Source organism: Crocodylus porosus, unplaced genomic scaffold (genome assembly GCF_001723895.1).
Source record: "Crocodylus porosus isolate Cpor-Errol unplaced genomic scaffold, CroPor_comp1, whole genome shotgun sequence".
Classification (NCBI taxonomy): Eukaryota; Metazoa; Chordata; order Crocodylia; family Crocodylidae; genus Crocodylus; species Crocodylus porosus.
Genome location: NW_017728943.1, coordinates 36,248,352 through 36,272,521, shown reverse-complemented (window position 1 = coordinate 36,272,521; position 24,170 = coordinate 36,248,352). Strand labels below are relative to the sequence as shown.

The following is a 24,170-nucleotide window of genomic DNA, read 5'->3' as shown; positions in this document are numbered from 1 at the left end:
CAGCAGGGCTAGCAAGGGGGCAGGGGCTGTGGTAGAGAGTGAGGGGCACCACCGGGGCTGGGCGGGGAGCAGGGGGCTGCAGATCAGGAGTGAGACGCACAGGGGAAGGGCCAGGTGACTGCAGGTTGGGTGTGCAGGGCACTGCCAGTGCCAGGTGGCTGTGGGTCAGGAGTGAGGGGCATCAGCAAGGGGTGGTGGGCAGAGTACTGCTGTTTGGGAGTAAGGGGCAGTGGCAGGGCTGGGGTCAGTGGATTCAGAGTAGAGGGCAGCAGTAGGGCTGGGGGAGTGACTTGTCAATGAGGGGCAAAAGAATAGGTAGGGACAGGGCACCGGCACTGCCCCCTCTCCCCCGCACAGGTGTCCTCTTTTTTGGATCTGGAAATATGGTAACCCTAAGCTATGTCCTTGTACCTCCAAACTTCAGCTAGAGACACAAGAATGAAGCTGAGCTTTGCTTCTGTATCTTTCCTTTTTCCTGCACCATATATGATATTATATATTAAACCAAAATCTTCTTGAACTTCTTGTAAAATTAACTTAATCAATCATTCGTGACCTGATCCTACCTTCCTTCATATGCATTCATTATGAGTAAATAGTTGCCAAATATATTAAATGTAGAATTTTTAAACAATGGTTTATTGGTAAATTGTTTTGATTATCCCTTTGCTTGTATTCTCTGACCATCTATGCCTGACAGCATTGTTTCTGTACGTTGATTGGATGTCAGACTTTTAAAACAGGAGAATAATAAAACTTACCAAATACTGAACAGCACAATTAAGTGTTCGAATGAATCAAAAACTAGTGCTAACTTTCTTAATACTTCCAGAATTCATGAACATTTTTTACAGCTACCTGGCAATTTTTCAAATCCTGATGAAAAGTGAATAATGAATACCAAACTAAAGAATCATAGCAAATTGAACACTGGAATTTAAGCAAAATACTGTTTTTATTCATGCTTCATGTGCATAATACAATTATTTTACACTTTAATAACTAGTTTATACACAGTTTCATAATCCTAGCCAGCCAAACCAATGGTGTTTGAATTCTTTGCAATTCTTTCCTGCTTCCTTACAGTTTCCATTTGATTTTATTGTCTGAAAAGGGAGTCATCATCTCTGCCATCCTTTTGTCTACCTTTTCTACAGCACTTAAAAAGTGTTGGCCAGTGTATAACCTTCAGGACACATGTATACCTGGGAGTTCTCTCTGTAAGGTCATCTTCTCAAAGTTCAATGAGCAAGAATGCTTAATATGGCATCTTACCATCATCTCTCCTCCTCTTCTTCCTATATTTTTCCTTGCTGTCCATTTGTTTTTGAGCTTTGTTGTATGGCATAGATACTTACAGAAAAGTGATTTGCTGAAGGAGGGGAGAAGGAAACATAGGACTTATGGAGGAAAGCAATTACTAGGAAGAAGCTGCCTACCTGTCTCCATTTTCAAAGGCTAAAATCATGGAGTCAGTCATGGCTCCACAGTGAAAATGAGTTGGATTTTGAATTTATTACAATGATTCAACACCTTTGTTATATCTGAACCACGCAGTGAATCCTCTTCCAATATATAGCACTTACTTGAAAGGTACAAAATATTTTTTCTGAGAATTCACAAGTAAATATGAGTTCATGAATTAAGGTTAATTTTAGAAAATAAAGAAATGTCAAGCACTCTGTCAGACCATTTTTCCTTCTGAATATTATGAATAATGAATAACTTTAGTTCTTCAAACTTTCCACATATTTTAAAGTCACTGAAATTGCATGCATAGGTTGCCTTGGAAGAAAGATTACATCTTTCTTAGACTGCATCTAAACCAAACAATTCATTATTCTTTTCCTCTAATTGTTATGTTTATGGAGGCAGAGCTAGTTCAACAGCTCAGGTCACTCTTAAGTGGGGGCATTGTGATGCCAGAGGTAACTCAACTAATTATCACCCTTCCTGTATGGGTGATTTTGCATAATACAACTGTACTGATCATAATAAATCAGCAGCATAATACAGACTGTTGCTTAGTGTTAGGAGACCTCACTGGAAATGACTTTGCACAAACAATCACTGCTCTTTAAAGAATCCATAAGTACCTGCTAGCTCCTTTTGAAACTGTTTCCATGGGTGTCCTGCTAGGGGAGTTGAGGCAAGAGCACAAGGGAAGCCCTTAAAGCACAAAGTTGAAACTCAGGGAATAATAGATTTTTCATATCCAGGTTTATCAAATGTGCTACCACAGACATTAAGATATATGTGCCATAAGTATGTGCCATAAGCACTTTATGTCACTCTTTAGTCAGCACCCTCACTATCTACTTCTCAGCCTTAGTAGGCCTGAATACTTTAAAATTGTAACTTTACTTTGAACTCCCTTGGAATATAATTTTGGGCTTTGGTTAATTAAAATATCCCTATAATATATGTAACACTTAAATCATGAATAGTTAAATTACCAATTCTGACTCTTTTTTCAAATTTGATTTTTTCCCGTTGATTTAGTTTGGTTTTGATTATTTTGGCTGGACATGTAAATTTTTCTGGGGATCATCAGCTGATGTTAATCAATACAGCTCCAGAGAAGGTAATGGAGCTATGCTCATTTTACATCATCTGAGGATTTAGCCTCATATATTTATCCTTGTGTCCTATTTATTGTATATTGACTCTAGAGTTTATATACAGTCTATTGAGTTTATGTAAACTATTGCCACCTGAAGTTATGAAATGTGACTTTGAGTACTATGCCCAGACTAACACTTTTCAACCAACAAAGGTTTTGCATTATTGCCTTCAAGTTTGATCGGTGATGAAGCCACCTGCTCACAGGGAAATGAACTGAGACCACCAACTCATTTCATGAAGGCCACTGAACAGCTGTCACATGGTAACAACTTCCAGGCACTACTGACCTGTAACAAATCTGAACCAATGACCTGGAGGTGAAAGGTTCTGCATCCAATTACTAGTCCCTTGAGTGATCCAGTGCTAGGTTTTGACTTTAAACTATAGCTTATGCACAAAAATGAAAATTAAAAATCAAATGATATAATAGCTGTATTTAACAGCATTGCTACAATAAAACTGAAATTCTCCCACTGCCTTCTTTTATCTGGCCTCTATACATATGAAATGGTAGTGTGAAATGGGGGGGGAGAATGAGCCAATTTTTGCTACATCTGCTTTCCCACCATTTTAATAGGAAACAAGGATATTCATGCAAGTTGCCACTAGGAAGAAAAAGAGGCTTATTTCATAGCCTCACGTGAATTCATCAATGTAAATAACACTCTTCTTGGAAATAGCTATACATAAAACATGAAAATGTTCTTATTTAGTGAAGTAAGCCATTTACTCTGTCTGCAAGTTCAAGAAAACAGTCCATTTTGTGATTGTGTGCTTGATGAAGTGGGCTGTAATACTATCAAGTCAAAACACATTTGAAGAACACACTTTTCTATACTTTGATTTCATTTCAATTGCATAATTCTTGATACTGCCAGTAAGAGGCATCAAGAAAAGAAAAATATACACTTGCCTAATTTTTGAATGCACTGGTGCTGCAATATTCATGCCCTTCCACTCTAAAAAATAAAAGGCTAATTTTTAGAGTAGAATTAAGTTCAGCAGCTTAACTCTGCCAACATGATAATCTGATGCAATCATTTTCTAAATACAGTAATGCCTCTTTTCAGAGGACTGCAATAAATATAATGGGCACGTAAATGAAGCAAAAAACGGTTGTTAAAAACAAGTCACTGAAAGTTGACTTACTTCTGTAGGCTCTAAAATGTGCCATGCTAAGCCCTCTGGGTCTAGATAAATGTGGACTGCACGCTTCAGGCCATGTGGCAGCTTGCCATCCATCTGCCCATCTTGCCAACAACTTCCTCTGTCCTGCCTTAGAGAATGATAGCTTGGTAGGAAATAATCAGATTCTGTTGCAAACAAACAAAAAAAAGATAATTATGAACAACAGTACATAAGAATGTTTCTAGAAACTTTCCAATTGTTTTAAACCCCATTACTCTGACTACTATCCTTGCTTAACACATGGTAATGTGATGTCAGTGTTCAGACAAATGGAGCAGCCATTATGCACTCAACAATAGCTCTCCCACAGCTGTTCCATTTAAATCTATTACTGGTGTAAATTTTGCTTCCTCTACTGTGGGCACAGCCAACCTTGATTGCTAGGGTGCTGAATCACAGAGGCAGTGTAGCTTGATGGTCAGAGCACTGGTAAGAAACCTTGGTTCCATTCCTGACTCTGCTATTGCCCTGCTGCCAGACCTTGTAATAAAGTGATAATGGTGTTCATCTCCTTAAGGCTTACCAATGTATGCATAAAAGCTTAGTGTGGTAATGTTATTGGTACTGAAAGAGTACAAAAGTTCAAGATAAAGGGAATTCCCCATACATTACCCATGCCCAACATTCAGGGAGCTTTAAGGCGTGGGAATGATCAGGTTGTTGGGGTGAAGGATCCTTCAGTATGTTGATACTTTGGTTAGTCTGCAATGGACGGGGAATACTGCAGCTGTGGAAATTAGGGCAACCCTGAGGCGACAGAAATGGCTGTAATGCAGCTTTGCTGCAGGCCTGAAAGACTGGGGGAAGGATTTATTTCTTCCTGACCTCGGTGGATCTCCCCAGAGTATAGCCTGGCTATTCAAGCTGTGTGCTGGGAACAGTATTTGCCCCATTGAAAGGGAATTGACCATGACAGGGGGTTAGCTGGTACTCTTTTCAGAAACAGCCATGTAATCTTTATCTTACACTTGGACAGCTGCCAGAGACGGGCAGAAGGGGAGTTGGTTTAACAGATTCTTTGAAGAACGGCTAATTCTTCAAAGGCGTCTGTTACAGAGAAATATCAGAACAGAATTCAAATTCATGGTCACACCTTTTTCTCCCACAGGTGAAAATGCTACAAAAGTCATTCAGCAATGGGAAATCGTACTGCAATATGCAGTTCCCAAAGTACCCACCACTAGACGATATCACCCAGCCTTTCTAAGAATGCAATAACAGTTATGTACAACTGATGTGTACAACTGCTTGAGGACTTTTGATTTATTTAGTGAAACCACATAGTAATATGGTAAATGTTCTAACCTATATAAACAAAGTTAAGGTTTCAAATATAAGCATATAAAAGGCAGCACATTCAACTCATAATGTCAGCTTGCTTACACTGCAAACACAGCATATGTATGCATAAGCAACTGAAAATGCTTCGAAATATATACCATGTGGACAAGTTAATAGCACACTGAAAACTTCCTTAACGTTTGCTTTCTGACTTCCTGGATTTGCCTCCTGACTTTTTGGATTTAAATCTGCAAACTGTTTTTCATTACCATAGTTTGAGGCACTACATTTGGGGATTTTTCTTTCAGTTTGGGAAATAAGGAATAAAAAAGGAAATAAAAATAACAAATATTAACCACAGCATTGAAATTCAAAGCATGATAGGGTTGAGACAGTTATGCAACTAAGATCGTACTGGAAAGGTTGAAGATGAAGTTTGCCTGCCTTAAAGTAGATTTAATCACCAATAAATTTGCTGATTAATAAAAGGATGAGGCATCAAACTTATTACACCTCACTGAAGTCCACCTGGAATGATTAAAGCTTTCTAATGGGTTTCTCTACTTTGCTTCACTAATTAAACAAGATGAAGAATAGGGCCCTTAAACACAAATTCAGTGCTCACTGAAGCCAATGCAAATTGAATCAGTCCATTAAAAACAACTCTTTTTAATGAACCTTTTAGAAAATAAATGTGTAAACAGTATTTTAAGGAGAAAAATGTTTTTTTTTTCAGCTTGCTTAATCTATAAATAGTTGACCAGATTTTCCAAAAAAAGAAAAAGTTATTAGCATTTTGGATCTGATGTAAAGAGCCAGTCCAAAAGGAATAATTTTGAAGAAAGTTGTTAGTGAATGGAAACAGGTGGTCATAACGTGCGTTAAACTGCAACCTTAACTATAGTGTTTGCTATCGTGAACACTATAACAACAGATGTACAGTTGCACCTTGGGATGAATTCATTATGGTCTGAGAAATATAATCATGCCATTCAGACCATATTTTGTCCATATGTTCATGCGGTTTACACCCCTGGTTTATTGGCATTGTACTTGGTTATATAACAGGAGATTCCCACGATCATAATTTGCACTTATTGTTACAGTTCAGGAGAATCTTTTTGTAGCATAGATTTCCAGTATAACAGAGACCCCCTTTTAAAACAGGAATGGTCTGTGCCACAGAGTCCAAAAAATTCATATTATTTGGAATTAGACAATTAAATTAGAAAAAAATTGATAACTCAAAGAAATAAAAACACAGAATAAAGCAAACTTAAGCAAGACTGCTAAACTTAAAAGGAACATGAAAGGTACAGTGGGCTACTGTTCAGGACATTTTAGTGTTATAAAAATGCAGATTATATAGCTATTTTATCTAGTAATTTATGGGATGAATATTGTAATTCATTGAATGTCACGACTTATCTTTTATTCATATAGTTACTATTCCATTACCAGAGAGGGAGGTTTGTCAAAGGTTAATTATTTTAAATTGCTCAGGCAAATTTATTTTGATTTGTACAATTTTTTTGAATAATCAAAGGGCTATATATTCATACATCCTTCGGAGGTTTCATTTTCTTAAAAATACTAATCGTTGATGAAGCAGTCAGATTAAACAAATGTTTTGGTAACGTCTAAAATGTGTCCTTTTTAACTCTGGATTGAAAGAGTATTGCCAAGAACTGTTCTATTTTCCTATATTTTTATCCTCTTTTCTTTTTCTAACAGTGCTGTAGAAAATTCCACAACTGTCCTAACAGAACTGTAATCAAAATACACCCATTGTTATTGTTGCCTCGTCGTCACCCTATCAGCATTTATCTTTTTATCCACATATGATAATTATAGTCCTAGGTTCATAGAATCTCTGGAACAAGAACTCTCTGGCTACACACAGAAATGACTTTTTTTTGCATCATCTGGCCCCTAAAAGCACTCTACAGCTATGTCATAACACACGTGCACAGCTGCAGAATGCTTTTAAAATGGTTGATCATGTGAAAATGTAACCCTTGTTAAATCAGGTGGTAAATGAAGGCACACTAAATTAGAGTGGTTTAAGGAACTTGTATACAGTTCCCTATGCGGATTGTGTGTCATGTCCCTGGGTCTGCCACAGGGAGGAGGCAAAGTCCCTGTGCAGCCAACAGCAGCTGGGGTAGGGGGAGGAGCTGAGCAGCAGTTGGGGGTGGTGGTGTCCAAGCAGGACCCACCATGGCAGGAGAGGGTCACGGGTGCCCAATGGCCCTGACAAGGAGGGAGCACAGTCTCCAAGCTGGCCTCACATTGCCACCCCACACACACACAGGGGAATGAATCTCTGCCAGCTCTTTGCAGCCAGCCAGAAGGCAGGGAAGGAGGAACAGCTCGGCAGTGATTGGACTGGCTGGCTTCCACAGCAGGCTCCTAGGCTCAGCCGGCACATAGAGGCACCCAGCCCTCACCATCAAACGCTGAACTCCTGTTAGTTTTGGTGACACTATCATTTTAAGTGCTTTGTGTAAAGTGCAAAAAGTTACAGCATGATCAAGGTCCCCTTCTGTAGCTTCTGTAAGCAGCTTAATTTACAGTCCTTTAATGTCATTGTGCCTCCCAAAATGAGTTTCTGATCAACTGTAACAGTAATAGTTGCATAATGAGCCCCAGGCACCCACTTAGAAGAGTGACAAGAATGGCAGCTGCTGCCACTGCCATCCCAGGGTGTGGACACCAGAAAATAATATCTTCACTGCTGCTGAAGCACAGGTTATTCAGAAATTGCTCATAGACCACATCATCTTACAGTTCTTGGTGTCTGGACTCCAACTCCAACTGAATGCAAGTGACTTTAAGATGCTACCAATTCAGGGAGCCACTGGACAAGTTACATAACAAGAGTCCAGTAGAACACAGCAGTTGACAGAGCATGACACAAAGATCAAAGAAATAAAAGCTTATGGGGAATGTACTAACCCTTTTCCCCTGAAGAACCTTAGAAAGGTGATTTAGAGGAACTTACAGTAAAGACTCTTCCTGTGACAAAGGTAGGAGCAGTCCTGGATTTCACAAATCCCAGTACAGTGCTTTAACATGAAGAGCATCCTACCTCCTCTTGAACAAGTCACTTCACCTATTTCTGTATTTCAGTTTTCTTTCTCTGTAAAGTTAAGATAATGAGACTAACCTCAGAGGAGTGCTGGAAATTCAAATTCATTCCTGATTGTTGAATGCTTTCATATGCTTAAGTAGAAGGTGCTATGCAGGTGCTAAATACAGTAATAGTAAATGATTACTAGTCATATGACTGAACTTCTACTGAGCCTGCTGTAGCTTTAATGTGGAGAAGGCAGAAACTTAAATTCTAGTATGATAAATCTGGATCCTTTCCACACTGTATAACATATTGTAACTGTAATATTATTTTTAGGTGGAAACACTCCTGTGGGGTATGCTGGATCCAGGCAAGGAAGAATCCTTAACAAAGTTGCTGTTATTAGAACGTTGTTCATTATCTTAAGTAACACAATTGACTCTGAGCAAATTTTTAAAAAAGCATATATCATGGATCTGCTGCTTCTTCCAAATAATCATCCCACAGTAATTCCTACAGTCAGAGGATAATGCAGTTACTCTTGTTAACAATTGGGCCACAGAAAAATGAAGTTACCAGAACTGGGGAGAAGAAATGAATTACACCTTCCATCCCGTTTTGCCTATAATCCAGTCATAGAAAGATACTAGACATACTTCAGCCAGCTAGTTGGGTAGTAATCTACCCATGGAGCTCCTTGTAAGCTAATTTGTATCACTTCTTACTCGTTGCTGTATAGGCAACAAGAAGGGAGACTTGCCCTGGCGTGGCAGATGAGGGGAGGTGGAATCCTGCTACCATACTCTGGGGTTTCTGCTAGGGACAAGTAGTTTCATAAACTTGCTGGAGCTCAACAGCCATACTGCCTGCCAAGCCTGCTATCAGGGATACAGTACAGTAGTGTGCCCAGGCCACGCCAGACACTCCCCCTTTACTGTAAGTATTGTTACCCACCCTCAATGTAGGGGATAATGCAGTTGTATTCTACCACAGTTCCCAAGGGATTTTGTGCAAGAGAAGCCTCTGTCAGGATTTGCTTTGGTCTCTAGCAAAGGAAATCATGGTCTGAATATACTCTGTTACCTTTGTTAGATAGCTTGAAACAGCACTGTCCTATTGTTTGTGATCTACAATCCCCAACCCTTCATGTTTTCAAATAGCTTTTGGACAATATTGGGGGTGGGGGAAGACAGAAACTCAAGGGAAACAGCTGATTAGATTCTGGCAAGGCGGACCAAACATCTGCTTCAAACAAAAAGACATCTGCATATTTCACATTTATTTTTCATAATTTACAGAAGCAACCTGCCAAAATTTAGCAAGGGAGAATAAACTAGCACATAATTAGCTGAAGTTTGCTTGCTTTAGAAGTTATTAGCATGAAGCCCAGTAGCTCACCTGGGAAGACATCAAGGAATACATATAACTACAGTTTGATTTTGTAATTTCAATTTTTAGTTTTAGTCTCGTGTGCCAGGCCAAAAAAACCTCAGTGTTGCCATGCATGTAGGGAATGAATGAATGTGCCAATTAATGCAATCCAATGAATGTTTTGATGTTCCAAAGTCACACACTGTACAGCTGCCTCACAGGCATCGATAACATTGTTTATTAAATAAGGATCGATCAGATAGAAGGGCTTTGCCACAGCTACTCAGTATAGCAGGCTGCAGGTCAGATAACAAAACAATACTTTTCTAATCAGGAGGTATGTTATGTGCTGTCTGTACAGATAGCACAATGAGTGCTGCTATACCATACACATGGATTTTTGAGGTATCCACAAATGCTTTGTTAAGTACTGAAAAATATGTCCCTTTGTCCAGATGAAAATGTGTTTAGTACATGTAATCAAAATGGAAACTGAAGCACAAAACATTATATGATTGAAAGAATGAATACATGAAAACATGGGTGTAGAGCACATGGGGGCCCGAAGGCTCAGGCCCCCCTCGGGAAGAGGGTTGTCACCTGAAATGCATAAAACTTTACACATATCCATCATCTTAAGCCTCTCCCTAGGCCCCCCAGCAAAAATAAAAGTCAGTGCCTATGCACTGAATTATATGCGTTTGGCAAGCTACCCTTCTTCAAATGAATTTCAGTTGGCAAAGTCAAAGTACCTTTGATAACTGATGCTTTCTCAGTAGCAAACAAAGTTAAGGGTGAAGAGAACTAAACATTCAGTCAAATCCTGAGCTTCTGAAAATTAGTTTCGAAGTCAATACATGTTTTGTCCAAAGTGAGGCAGTAGTAATAACTGAGTAAAGCCCTCAGAACTTGTCTCACTGAGTAACGCAAAGAAAGGGAACTTTGGGGTGAAATCTTAGCTCCACAGAAGTCGTTGGCAGAATTCCCATTGACATCCACGAAGCCAGGACAAAGCCTACAGTTGTAAGAATATTTCTCAGGGAACCAGGAATGGATTTCCTTACAAACCCAAATAAAACCCAGGTTCCCAGAAGAGTCTGTAACAGTTTTGGACAAATCAGAGCTAAGATTTGCCCCTCTCTTTCATAAAAAAAGATTTGTGGTTTCAGACAGAACCCATGGAAAACTCCATCATTTTGACTGACTTGTGTTGTGAGTTTCAGATGCATTTGAATCAGAAACTTAGAACAAAACTTAGTGTGAACTGAACTGCCAACATTTTCTGCTAACCCATAGGAATATAACTTGCCAAATATGCCTCCATTCTAAGACATTTCAAAACCTTTAATCTGGGTTTCATGGCTTGCATCTCTCCATAATGAGATGAATCCAAGCACTGAATCTGAACAACCTGTACTTTGGTAAAATTTGTGGTTTTGACTGTATTAAAAATACCCGAATTAGGAATGTTTCAAGCCAAGGCTTTGTTTCTCCTCGTTAGAGACCGTAGGCCAGATTTTGATCTCATTATATTGATTTATATTGGTGTGAACAACTTGTATGCATTCTGATATAAGGGGATTTAACATTTCAAACAGAGCTCTTTTGAGTTTTTTAAACATCTCTGTTTAAAGATATTGATAGCAATCTCCCACGCTTTCCCTCCCTATTAGCATAATTGAGTCACAACACCAGAACTGACTCTAGTACTGTCTTTATAAAAATCTTAACTTGAGACTCTGTAACATTAACACTCTTTTGGGCTGTAGTGTTTTGGGCCATTGCTATAGAATGCCATAGTACTTTTATAACAGGCATTTCCTGTGTAGCACGTTTCATCCACAGATCGCAAAGGAGATAAATATCTTTATCTCCACATTAAAAAGGGTGGAACTGAGGCAGCTAAGTAACTATCCCAAATCCCAAAAGATCAATGACAGAACTGGGAAGAAAACACCTGTTAAGCAAACAACTCATTTGAACATAGTGCCTCCAGTATCTGATTGAGCAATGACTAAGTAGTTGATAATAATTGCTACATTTTATATTTATCAAAATCACCTAGGGTATGTTTTATTTTTAAGCATATATTGAAATACAATATCTCTGAAAGAGTAAATTCATGTATATGTTACTGAAAATCTCCTGTTTCAATATTTTTTAGCATTATTTCTTGAGCATAGATGATGTGTTACAAACCTATGACTGGTATCTTTTATTTACCTACAACATAACACACAGTCTAAGCAGCTCACAAGTGATGGTGGGTGAAAAAAATGAATTTCAAAGAAAATTTAGTTCTAGATAGAATGACAACAAAAATTAATGTTTCAATTAATCAAAAAGCTCTTGATCACAAAAAGTCTGGGGTTCATCATGCCTTGTTCCCATAAAATGTTTCTTCTGTTATTTCAAAAAATAAAATGAAAGAACATTTTAAAAACAAGAGGTAATTTCATACTTATTATTCAAATTCAAAACTTGAAATTCAAAACCTATCATTTAAAAATACAAAAAAGTCATTCCAATTTTTTTCTCTAGAATTTTTTACTGAAAATTTTGGGGAAATTAATTCACATTTGTGAAATATTTTGGTCTTGCTAAATCTGTATTTTTGATGAAAAAAGGATTTGTATGAAAGATTTCACTCAGTTATAGGGCGGATCTCCACATGCAGGGGCATGTGATTTGTAGAACCACAAACCGCTTTGTAGCACTACAAACTGCACACAGGGACTGTGAAAACCCAGTAGCAAAAAAAAAAAACTCTGGGGGGAAAAAAGCAGCACAGAGCATGCATCCATAGTGTGCACTAGAACAAGCAGAGGACTGGCCATCCAGAGCAATGCCCTGTCTGCCAGCAGGCTCCATGTTGCCGGATCTGCACCCCTGTTGCACCAGGATAACAAGTAATACAGCTGGGACCAGCACAGGTGCTGGCCTCAGCCTCCCCTATCCCTACCTAGGACAATTTGCTGTGTGCCAAAGTGCACGTTCAGGGGCGTAACTAAAATTAGGCATAGGCCAAACAGAAAACTACAATGCCAGTGGACACAAAACCCATTTTGTGCCTATATTTATTATATAATAATAACATATTATAATATATCATATATATACTAATAAGATTTATATCTATATATCACTATATATAATCTTATTTAGTTAATCCATAAGGTACATGTCTACCCAGTCTTCTACACTGATATGCCTCATACATTTTCAAGCTGAAGGGGAGCAGCACCTGTGGGGCTTCCAGTGCATGGGCTTGGGGGGGAGTTGGATCCAGCAGGTGCTGTCTGTGAGCTGGGGTTGCACCTGCATAGTTAGCATCCTGCCTGGGTGGCTCCAGGGGGTGCTGCCACTGCAGAGGAAAGGACTGGGCCCCACACAGCTTAGGAGCTGTGTGGCCAACAGGCAGCTCACATGATCAGGCTCTGCTGTGGGGGGAAAAAAAAACAGCCAGGGGCCTGTTTCTTTTTTTTTCCCGTGGAGCCTGCCCACCTCTCCCGTGGCTGGGAGGTGAGCTGCCAGTGGGCCCTGGACCTTCCCTCCATGGTGGTGGCACCTCCCAGGGCCACCCGGGTGGGTGGCTAGGGGGCGGGGGCAGCTCCAGTTCACAGGCAGCACCCAGCCCAATCCAGCTGTTCCCTGAGCCTGACCTGGGGCAGCACCCACCTGCCAGCAGCTCATCTGGGCAGCCCCAGGAGGCACCAACACCATGGAAGGAAGGACTGGGGCTCTCTGCAGCTCCAGGGCCACTTGACCCATCCACAGCTCACCCCCCAGCCACAGGAGAGGCGGGCTGGATCAACAGAAAAAAAAAGATTGGGCCCCTCTATGCCTTCAGCCTGCCTCTCATGTGGTAGGGGGTGGGGGGAAGCTGTCAAAGGCTGCAACATTACAAACAGCTATGTTGCAAACTAAACTACATGTGGATGTAGTTTAGTTTGCAATAAGCAAACTCATTTAAATAATAAAAACCCCACACATATATTGTGATGCAATTAAACTACCAAAATGGTCAATTTTAATCACGTGTACAAGTGCCCAAAATTTCTGTGAGTTCCTAAATTCACGCTTCTGTATATGTGCAGGAGATGTGCTTAATACGTCTGAGCAGGCAGGTACCTAGCTTCTGTTGAAGTTCCCTTAGAACATAAAAAAAATGATGTGTAGGGGGATTGTGCCATTACCTACCCTGTTGTTAAAACATAAACTGTACCACTTTAAAATAGTACAAAACAACCCTGCTTGGAGGCTCTCCTTTTATTATTATTATACTTAGTCTTATTCAAACAGGTAATTTAATTTACATGTTTCATTGGTATTTGGCCTGTCGGTCGCTTTTAATTACATATTCTATAATTTATCTTATATATATATATTATAATAACATTTAATTAAAGAAATATTACTATAATTTAATGATCTTGCCAGTGACCAAAGCTCTTCTGTGAATTAAATAAAAAAGAGGCATTGAACATAAAAAGAATGTGTACAGTAAATAAATAAAACACAGACAGCCTTGCAAACCAGGAAGAAAAATACGGCTTTCCCTGCCAATGTGTTACAGGAATGTTACAAATGGGAAGTGTTTACTATTTTAAAAACATTAATCATACACTTGCTTAGTTTATTTAGTTATCCATGTTTTTCATGTAAATCTTATTTGAAAATGTATAAACTGTCTAGAATTAAAAACAAAAAATGAAGTCACACTTGGTATTTTGCCTATTTACATTATAATTTCCCATCCTGGCTTAAAACTAATGTGTTAGAAGTTTTCCATTTCAATGTACACCTTTTAGTTGGAATTAAGATCCTTCACATCTCAATGCACTACTGATTCTCCAGTACACTGCCATGTTTCACCAGGCTTGGCATACTTTCTGATATATTCTTCCTGGTATATAAGAACTACAGATAGGTAAACTAGTTCAGGAAAAAATGCTATTATACAATGGAATATAACTAAGTACTTATAAGTCTCTGTTCTTCTAGAAAGGGATGAAAGAGATTTTACATTTTTTCCCCATTTACTCATGGTTTGATGGCACATCCTTCATGCATGGCTTGTGTGATCCAGAAGCCTCAATAAAAGTTTAAGCCCCATTTTTCTTCTTCCGCATAGTATTGAAAAAGATTCAGTGTTCTCAAGGCTTCTTGCAAAATGGCCTCTGTTGAGAGAACCAAAGGCTGTTTGCTCAGAGATGAAAAGATCCTTGGGCCCCAATCCAATTCTGAATAAAAGTCTCACCTTTTGGATGCTTATCCAAACTCTTCTGCCTCAAAGTTGTGAAGGTTCTCCCACCAGTACCAAAACAAGCTCACCTCTTCTGCTGCTCGAGCTGCTGCTCTCCTATTAAGTTGACTCCTTATCCTTATCCCAATTACATCACTAAGGAGAGTTCAGTTGCATTATGATGGTGGTATGCCTGGCTATGTAATGCATAGCCTATAGTCTCAACTACAACTAGAAAAAATACTAAGTTAATAGCTGTGTATGCAATTTGCAGGCTGAAACACATTTTTAAACAGGTATCTACTCAGTGTTCTGAGTAATTTCCTCTGTCCTGTCCCTGACTATTATTTTTACTCTTTGTCTGAAAGCAGAGAAGTGTTTACAGAATGGTACTGATATTTATTTCTACTGAGCAAAAAGGTTTCTCTTAGTGGTCACATTTTCCAGTAGCGGTATCTAGTTTCCATTCATATTCATGATGGAGCCTAACAAAGCTGCAAGCCCTGTTGCACTCTGCACAAAATACCTCAGGATCAATGATAAAAGATCAGTCACATTCCTTTGGTGGACATGCTGTTAATGATTTGAAGGGGGAATTAATGAGTGTCCCTCACTGTCACATAGCTCAGTAACTCCTGCCCATGCTGAACCTACATCATCAAACTAACAGCTCTCCATATGACTGATGATGTAGCCTGGACTTGGTTACATTATTATAATGGGGAGATTTTCAAAGGCATAAGTCACTGACAGCAGTCCCTCAATTCAAGGATGATCCCATGGCTCACTGGCGAGTCTTGAGGTGACTAAGAGATCAATCCTTGAGCCACAGACCCATCCCCAGAAGTTACAAGTCTGGCCACAAGGCAGAGTAGGCCATAGGCTAGGATTTCTCTCCTTTTCTTTCCTCCCTTCTCACTTTTCTGCTTCTAGGGCAAGATGCTTCACCTCAGAATGAATTGCCACTTGATTGAAGTTGCAGTGCCACTGGAATCAGTCAACAGCCAGCTCCTCCCAGCTCCTGATGTCAACATCCGTTTTCGTGAGGTATGCATTCACTGTGCCCTTGCAATGATTTCTCTGGCCACTGTGAGATCTCAGGCTGTTACTAAGCTGGGAACAGAGCACTAGTTTTGAGAGTTAACAATCAGGCATCTGCACACAATGTCCAGTCCAGCGAAATTGCTGTTTGATGATCACTGACTCAATGCTGGTAGGGTGGACTTTGGCAAGGATGCTGGCATTTGTACAGAAATCTTCTCATTTGATGTGTAGGATTTGCTGGAGGTATCAACTGGTGATACCTCTCCAGGCTCTTGAGATGATGATGGTAGGGTCACCCGTGTTTTACATCTGTAGAGGAAAGTGGGAATGACAACCGCACTGAATCTTGGTGTCTTTGCAGGGCAAAGGATAGTGCAGTAATCAGTATATTAAAGGTCAAAGATGGTTGCTTTGAGTACTCTGGTATTTAACTAAAAAATGTCCCAGATTGAAGAGCCCTCCATCCATTCAGTATTTTATGTCAATTTCAGAAGGAAGGTGGTCCATAATAAGGACCAATATGACTGTCAAAAATGGAGAACAGAATTGAGGTGATGATACATCTTTGCTTGATCTCAATTTGGATGACAAATGGATCTGTCTCTGATCTGCTACATAGTATGGTCACATAGATCTCATCAAGAAGCCTAAGGATCTTGATATACTTTTCAGGATGTCCAAACCTGGCCATTACTTTCCACAAGGATTCAAAATTGACAGAATAAAAAGCCTTAGTGAGGTCACTGAAGGCTGTATACAGGTCTTGATATTGTTCCTGACATTTTTCTTGGACCTGGTGGGCAACAAAGATCATGTCAGTTGTCCCATGGGATGGCCTAAAATTATGAGATTCCAGCAGGATTTCCTCAACAAGAGGTAGAAGACAGTTCAGGAGGATGTGGGCAAGGATTTTCCTTGCTGTTGAAAGGAGGGTGATCCCTCATTAAATCCCACACACAGATTGATCTCCTTTCTTGAAGATAATCATGATGTTGGCAGTCCTTAGGTCCCCAGGGATGTCTTCTTTGTTCCAGAAGGGCAGAATAAATTTGTGGAGTCTCAGTACCAGTTCCTTGACACCAGCCTCATAGATTTCAGCAGGTATGCCATCTGGTCTTGTAACCTTGTTGTTCTTAGTTTCCTTTGATGGCATACCAGACTTCTAGGATAGGCAGTTTGGCAAGGAATCCCCTTTCAGGGTTTTGAGGAATGTACTCCGTGGTATCTGCCACAGATGACTCATGGTTCAGGAATGCCTCAAAGTGCTCTTTCCATCTAGCCTGGGTAGATTCATTGTCTTTAAAGCGCATTAAGACATTGTGCAATTGCAGGAAAGTAGGACCATGGGAAGTTGGGCTGTAGATGACTTTTGTTGCCTGAAAAAAGTTACATATGCCAGTTTTGTCAGCAAAGAGCTGGATCTCTTTGCCTTTATTGTGCTACCACTGATTTTTGATTTCCTGGACTCTCCTTTGAGCTTCAGCTTTGAGGAGCTGATATGTCTCTTTCTTCTGCTTAGATGAGGAGTTGCCTTGCCAAGCAGAATGAGCTCTTCTCTTCTGATCGAGGAGGATTTGGATGTAAGCATTGCTGTCATTGAACCAGTCTTGGTATCAATGGGTGGTATAGCCAATGGACTCAGTACAGACCATATGAATTGTGGTTTTAAACCCCTTCCAGAGTTCCTCAATGTTTCCTTCACTTGTGGACAAGGCAGAGAGCTTTCCTTGGACATGCTGTTGGAGATCCCTACAGAGTTTGGGGTCTTGAAAAGATTTGGTGCTTTTGCCTGTTTTCAGAGCAAGCCAGATGTTTATAATGGATCAGATGAGACAGTGATCTGTCCAGCAGTCTTTGGCTCCTCTCATGGCTCGCGTGTTGTGGACATCCATTTGATCATGGGCTCTAACAATAACATAGTTGAGGTAGTGCCAGTGCTTAGACAGAGGGTATCTCCAGGTGATCTTGTATTTGCCACTCTGCCTGAAGATCGTGTTTGTGATGCCAAGGCTATGCTCAGACATATTTGCTCAGGAGAAGGATGCTGCTGGAGTTGGCTTTCCCTACTCCTTCCTTCCCAACAATGCCACTCCAGAGTTCCAGGTCATGTTCAACTCTGATGGTGAAGTCACCAAGGAGAATGATTATGTCCTCCTTGTGAGTATTAGTCAATCTGGAGTAGAACTGTTCTTTGACATCATCAACATCAAGCTTTGGGGTAAATGCACTGATGATGGCAGCATACTGGTTGTTGCTGAGCTTAAGACAAAGGGTCATAAAATATTTGTTAATGTCCATAGGGAGCTCCATAAGTTGACTGATGACCTGATTCTGGATGGCAAAGCTGACACCATGAACATGTCTTTCCTGGGTTGGTTTCCCTTTTCAGAAGAAGATGTAGCCTCCACTCTTCCCTCAGCTGGTCCTCATTTGGTAATCTTGGCTCACTCAGAGTTGCAATGTCAATGCTGTATTTCACTAGTTCCCTAAGAGATGATGGAAGTTCCCCTTTCTGGTCATTCATTGTCTTTGTTATCCATCAAGGTGCAAATGTTCTGTTGCAAAAATCATTGTTTTCTTATTGTGTTTTTTGACCACAGAGAGAGTGATCACGCTGGACCAGGTTATCTAGCCATGAGCAGGTAAGACAGTCTAGGTTTAGGGAACATTTTCTGGCCCTTCTCCATGTAAGGTAAGCAGGGGAGATCCTGAATAGGACTTTTCAATCATGGTAGCAGCTGCCTAATTGCACCCTGTGTCAACCCAGGTCTAAAATGACCATCAGGCTACTGCTACCTGCTTGCAGATTCATGGCTAGAGACTGCCAAATTACTAGCCATGTCTTTGTAATCACCACTGATCCATCACCACAGGACTTTTGGAGGTTGGTACAAAAGCGTGTGTTATTTCCTGTGGTAGAAGGCTGCGCATTGATTTCATTTAACATGAGGAAGCTGGTGCATGGAAACAGCAACCAGTGGATTTTGTTGAGGTGGAGAACTGAGCCCAGTGGCAAGGGAGAACCCTAGACAACAGAAGAGCTCCACGTTACTGCAGCCTTCTTCCATCTTTATATCTATTGAGATCCTAAGATCTTCTTCCACCTGATCCAGTGTTGAGAACTTGGGTTGGACTATGGTTTGTCTGGAAACTCTGCTCTATCTTGTTTGCTATAGGTGATCCTGCCAGGAGCGTAAGACTTCAGGTGACATAACTCTGAGGGTCACTGGGGCACACAAGCCTTCCCACCACTACAAGGTCTTAGTCCATGGAGAGGAAAGGCACAAATGATGATTAGATAACTTTTCAGTTTCTAGCACCGTTTGTGTCTTTTGAAGGTTTTCCCTAATATAAAAAAAGGCCTTGGGTGTGTTTACATGAGACACAGACTGTGCAGTAGCCGAATAATACTACACAGTAGTGTATCACAGCACCAACAATGCTAATAGACTACTGTGCAGTATTATTAGGCTATTGTGCAGTAGTGTCACTTAAAAGGCAGTCACTAGCACTACTGTACAGTACTGTAACTCTGGTTACTGTGCATTTATTTAGTACTTGATTATGCAAGTTATAAATGTGTTAAATACAAATACTAAACAAATGCACGGTAACCACTGTGTAATAATGTCTCTTGTAGATGCACTCTGTGTGTACTTGATTCCCCTTCTTACAACATGCACATGACCATAACTGAAACAAAGGTCAACTGATTTCAAACAAGACACAAAGGGCACATCCTACATGTGTGCACATGCATTTCCCCAGGGACAACTAGCAGTGGCACATATTTGCACGCTTGCACATGCTTGCACAGGAACTTGGTAAATTGCCTCGGGTGTGGTAGGGGACACTGGGGCTATCACCTGGGCTGGCCCCAGCAGCCTTACTTAGGGCCCTGGGGCCTCCTGGGGCTGCAGCTGAGTCTGCAGCTGGAGTGTGGCTCTGGACTGCCCCATTTTTAGATACCAGGATTTTTAGATACCCGTATCTCTTTTTGCCACCACACTGGAAATATGCAGCACAGCAAACCAATTCACATGCACCATGTGTGTTTTGCAGCACCTCAAAAGCCTTTGAGGCACTGCAAAACACACGTTCCCGCTCATGGGGATGTGGCCAAGAAGGCAAAGCTTTAAGTCCTATGATGAATAGGAACAGTAGTCCCTGGGAGAGTATCTGGAGATAATTTACAAATGCAGACAGAGCCACACCAAAAACCTGGAAACAAACACAACAAACATTATGGTCTTAGACCCAAACAGATTTGTGACTTCTGACTCTACCCACAAATAAAAGACTGTAAATACCATTTGCTTCAGCGGCATCTCTGAGCACATGAAACCAACAGGCTACAATGATGCTGAACAAATCAACAGAAAATTAAAAACATACCACTTAGAAATTAATGTTGACCTCTCAGAGTCACATCAGCTGGTTTGCCTCATCAAGAACCATACTAGAAAATTAGGGATTAACCAAGAGCCTCAGTGTAGCCTGCTGGGAGTCAGGTATGTGTTAATTTTTTAAACTCTTTTTCTTTGGGAAATAGAATCTTACAGCTGTCAGTCAAATCATCATCATCATCTGTTTTACTTATATACTTTTATTATAATATTATATTTATGTTATTTACATGTTATTTACCTATATAAGACAATGCATGAGAACGCTACTCTGATCTTCTGTAGAGTATTATTAAAAGCTTTCACAATGTATCACAATAACTAGGAAGATCAGCCACCTCTTGGCTGAAACACAACAGCTGTGTAATAGCTCACAGCTCAAGTACTTAAGCTAGAAGGTCAATAGGAGCTGGAATGCAGAGGTAATTTACATTGTATCCTACTCAGATTTTTAATGACCAAAAGTGACCAACACCTTGCTTTAACCAAACCGGGTTTTTTTCTACATAGCGCATCCAGTAGTACAAAGCCACTGACAATGTATTAGGTCACTATTTATTTGGAAATGTAAGTATGCTACCTATTAAAAAAAGAACACTACTATCTGCATCACCCAAATGTAAATACTGACCTGCTCCAGCGCCATTTAGCTTAAATTATTAGGTATGCTGTAGGTTCATGTGAAAATTCACATACTGCTGAAATAAACAGCATTTATTATTTTTATTCAGCCAAACTTAAATTACAAGCTTTCAGAAGAACATATACTGCTACCTCTGTGCTACTCTGAAATTACCAACTATCAAATGAACACTACCAGAAGAAGGACACAGTGGCAGTGCCAGATGACAAACTGAGACAGTCACAGCATTGATCAACACTAACAGCAGCTGGTCCCCTCCCTCCCCCTTTACCGAACAAACCACTTAGGGCTGTTTTAATAACCAGAATGTTTTCTACTGTATGATATTAACAGCAGGTGTCTCAGTGGCAGTCCAGAACCTGAAGCTCAGAATCCTGAATCTGGTTGATAGTAAAGGACTATGCCAATAGAAACTTCAAAAGAGTGTAGATTGGGAGAAGGAAAAGTAGTTAAAAGACTAAAAAAAAAGCAACATTAGCCACATGCAAAACAAATGCCTCCAGCTTCTATAAAATGAAGTGATGAAAAAAGTTACACATTTTATTATATTATATAATATACTAATATATGTATTCTAATAGAAGTAAATAATTAAAACAGATGATGATGGTGATGGTGATGATGTGACAGAGAGTTATAGGATTCATCTTCTGAAATGTGGAAGTTTGTCCTTCTATAGATGACATAATAGAAGGCTATAAGCAATAAAACACTGTAACAAAACAAGTCCACTAGACCCACTACAGCTCTAAATGGAAATGTTTCTATAAATGGAAAGTTTCAAAGCAGTCAGAATAAAAGTTTTTAACTATATGTCTTGAATTTAAATTCCTTTGATAGGGTGCATACAGTCTTGCTTCTTTGTAAACCTGAGAAATCAGGCAGCTGCATTGGACACATGGCATCTTTAAAGAAAGCAGATATTCTAGAAAATAAATCTGTTCAGCATTTTGTTCCTTGGGCCTTTTTTAAGGCAAAATGCCCTGTATTTATTTCAGTAGAAGAAAAACACTAATGCATTTATTTATATTTTTTAGTAAAAATGATTCTAAAATTAGGAGTTGATTCTACTTCTTATCAAAGTCATCCCAGATTGTTTGAAATATTTTTATCATTCCCTGTGGGCAACAACTCACAAGATTTATTTCTGGACCTTTTGCAAACAGGCTTTTTCCTATTGCTATATGATTTGCCTCTATAGCCAACATTTTCGATATGATTTGTCTCTATAGCCAAAATAAGGTTTTTTGGAAGAAACGGTAGACGAGACTGATGAATGCAAAGCTAAATTCTACGTGCTTCAAGCTTGTCGTTGTTCTTTATTTTCTACACAAAGCAGGATTCTTACCTCAACTCTGCTCCCTTCCCTCCCAATCTCAGTCATTTATCACTCCAGAAAACATGTAAATGCCCAAAGCTTGGGGGGGGGGGAGAGGAGGAGGACGGGGGAAGCAAAAGGCAGAGCAGCTCAATGATGCTCCCTTGTTTAGACTTTTTTCAGCTGCTTTTACTTCAGAGTCCCTCCCACTGGGATGGACAGAATATGGGTCACCTAAACTTCTCGATCTGTTCTGAGCGGTGGATGGACAGCATTATGTGTCACAAGTGATGAAAGTCACAGCCTGCAGAGAGGAGCAGCTGCTTGCCCAGCAGGAAGCTTAAATGGTCCCCTGCTGAACAAGGCAGTTTATTTCACCTGAAGTAAACTTAGCCTTTGTTCCCTAGTTTATGAACTGTCACTAATTTACAGTATCCCAGTGGGAGCGCCCTGCTTAAAGATGTGAACTTATGGTAAAGAAGGCCAAGTCTGTACAACCTCTGTGAGAACTGCCTAGTCTGGAATGACTTTGCAGAGGCTTTGATAAAAGTCAGTACTGTGACACTGTCTCCCATTCAAAACGAAGAAACTATGGGCCTTGTACAAAATTCACTGAAACCCCCGGAGGGATTCTCATCAACTTCAATGGGCTTTGGATCAAACACTAGTTGAATCCAAAAAAAATAAATAAAAAAATAAAAATACCTGTATTCAGAGATGCTACAAAGAGATGTTTTGCTACATGTTTCAAACAATGCCTTTAAAACCACCTGTGGTGTGGTAGATTTTGTTATTAGACAAGTAATTAAAAAAATATGCAAAAGACAATTTGACCTGCATGACCTGCTTGCTTTTGACTAAATATTTACTTTGGAGGCACTAAAAATGGAAAGAGAAAAGAAAAAGAAAGATGACCTCATTACCTTCATGATCTCACTTGTTATCACCAGATCCCCTCAGTCTTATGTAAGCCCTGGGGGTCTCTGTGGAACAGTGAGAAGCATCTTAGTGATGGATAAACTGGTAAAAGGTAGAAATGATCCTGCAACTGAACCTGCATTATGATTGAGTTATCTACCTTTTCTTCTTTCTCCAAATTTAATTTTGTCTTTGGGTCTTGAAATGCAGATTAATAAATATTACACTTCTCAACTTTAACACAATCAATAATAATGAGATAGACCTAATTGGGACAAAATCCTTCAGATGATTCCTAAGATGTTTTGTCTTTGAACAAAAAAATGCCCTTTTCAAATATTTGCTGTTTGTTTTTTAAACTATGACCCATAACCACCCGTGTGATATTTTCATTTTTAACTGAATTTAGCCCATAAGTCTCAATTAGTACATACTCTGTGGGCATGTCTACACATGCATTAATGTACTGTAGTTACTGTCCATTATATTTAGTACCTATAATAGGTACTAAGTCAATGGACAGTAACCAGTGCTACAGCCCAGTACCACTGGCACGTGCCTTTTAAATGACACTAATGCACAGTAGACTAATTCTACTGCGCATTAGTGCAATAGCACAGCTTTTTGCCATGATGTACTAATGTGCAGTAAAAGCAATCCGCTGCACATTTAGCATCTTGTGTAGACATTTCTTGTACCCCAGCTCTGAATTTTTCACAGCTATGGAAACTTCTTCAGAAAACTTGTAAAAGTATTGCCTGAAAATTTCAAAAGCAGTTGACTGATTTAAGTATCTAACTCTCACATTTAGTAGAAGTGTAGGCACTTAGAAGTCTATGTTTCATTGAAAGTTAGTTGGACTTAGATGCTAAATCTCTTAAGCACTACTGAAAATTTTATCCAATGATTCTTGGCTTCAAAGACATACTTTTTCTTCTTGTCCAATATCTACTTTTGCTGTTATCATACATTCTTAGGCAGCTGTTTCCTCATAAGTGGGAAAGGGTTCATTTAGCTGGCTTTCTACTATGATAACTTTGTGCTTCTCACTTTTG

General features: G+C 39.7%; 1 long non-coding RNA gene across 1 annotated transcript in view; it reads right to left on the bottom strand.

Moving 5' to 3' along the window:
* Positions 1-669: 669 nt before the first annotated feature.
* The window catches only part of LOC109319530, a 97,132-nt gene continuing 73,631 nt past the window's right edge, over positions 670-24,170 (bottom strand). Inside the window, exons 2-3 of the long non-coding RNA XR_002103529.1 lie at positions 3,775-3,938; positions 670-1,372 (exon numbers count right to left, since the gene is read on the bottom strand). This is a non-coding gene — a long non-coding RNA (uncharacterized LOC109319530). The remainder of the gene's footprint in view (positions 1,373-3,774; positions 3,939-24,170) is intronic.